Genomic DNA, 1,725 nt, shown 5'->3' with positions numbered 1-1,725 from the left:
AGGAAAAATCCTAGAAATCAAAAGACAACATCCGGTGCCGCGAACGCTGGCGGTCACCTTACTCAGCTACAATGCCATACCTTCAATCAGCTAATAACCCGCTACCGGGTGAACAATACCTGCAACTGCACGCGAGGTGCAGGGAGTAAAGTGATTACTTCCAACTCAGTGAGTAATAAGAGTAAATAATAACTGAGAGGCAAGAAATCACGTAAGAGCACTCCATCATGCTATATAGGACAGTACCACTCTTTGAGAAAACAGTAAAACCGTGAAAATCCTTTAGAAAATATCTGGCTCAGTTTAAAACCTCTTTTGAAAACATCCTTTTCCAACAGTCAAGCAAATGAACGCATAATCAGATAGTGCAAGTCCGCACATAAGACAGCCCCTCGGGCACAGCACTCCACAAACAGTTAACACCAGGGCTTCTGGTAAACAGTACAAGCAATAGCATGGATGCCAATGATATGAGAGTGGTAAATGTCATGACACGTAGTACAAACAGGAACCAATGCATGAATGCAATGCAATGCATATGACCGCTGCGGCGTGCAGCCCGATCCATTTGGGTACCCGCGCTCACTGTGGNAATTTACCTCATTCTTATCAGGTTCGAGAACGGAATTAAATAGATGTACGACTGAAGCATTTGCATCATTTGTTACGTCTGCTGCAGACGCGAGGTTAGATAAAGCATCTGCTTCTGCATTCTCGTCTCTTGGGATCTGCATTACCTTCCAAGTTTGGAATTGTTTTATTAGCTCCCGTACCTTTTTAAGATATTCTTGCATCCGAGTTTCCCTGGCTGTATAAGTCCCCAGTATTTGATTAACCACAAGTTGAGAATCGCTCTTGATTATAATCTGTGATATGCCGAGTTTCCGTGCCAATTCTAAACCTGTAATGACAGCTTCATACTCTGCTTCATTGTTAGTTATCGAATGACACTTTATAGCTTGTCTAATAGTTTCACCCGTGGGTGGTATGAGAACTATTCCTAAACCTGCGCCTTTTACGTTAGATGAACCGTCAGTGAATAAAATCCAAGTCCCCGGGTTTGCACCATTAAAAACTTGTAATTCTTTTTCAGCTTCTAATTGCATCCCCTGACTGAAATCAGCTACGAAATCTGCTACTACCTGAGATTTTATAGCAGTCCTAGGTTGATAAGTGATGTCGTACTCACTTAATTCTATAGCCCATTTCGCTAATCTACCTGATAATTCATGTTTATGCAAAATGCTTCGTAATGGAAAAGCAGTAACCACAGCAATGGGATGACATTGAAAGTAAGGTCTTAATTTTCTAGATGCCATAATCAAAGCGAGCGCTAATTTTTCTAGTTGCGGGTACCGTGTTTCTGCATCTAGCAAAGACTTGCTTACATAATAGATAGGAGATTGCTTACCTTGATCCTCCCGGACTAAAACAGCACTTACCGCAACTTCTGACACGGCAAGATAGATGAGTAACTTCTCTCCTACCTTTGGTTTCGCCAACAACGGTGGATTTGACAAATATACTTTCAGATTCTTGAGTGCTTGCTGACAATCTTCGTTCCATTCAAAATGATCCTGTTTCTTTAAAGCTGAGAAAAATTTGAAGCATTTTTCTGAAGACTTGGAAATGAATCTCCCCAGAGCTGCAATTCTCCCAGTTAGTCTTTGAACTTCTTTTTTACTCGTAAGTACATCTGGAATTTCTTCAATGGCCTTAATCTGT

The sequence above is a fragment of the Nicotiana attenuata genome, unplaced genomic scaffold, assembly GCF_001879085.1.
Source record: "Nicotiana attenuata strain UT unplaced genomic scaffold, NIATTr2, whole genome shotgun sequence".
NCBI classification, from domain to species: domain Eukaryota; kingdom Viridiplantae; phylum Streptophyta; class Magnoliopsida; order Solanales; family Solanaceae; genus Nicotiana; species Nicotiana attenuata.
Note: the sequence above shows the minus strand (reverse complement) of the source record.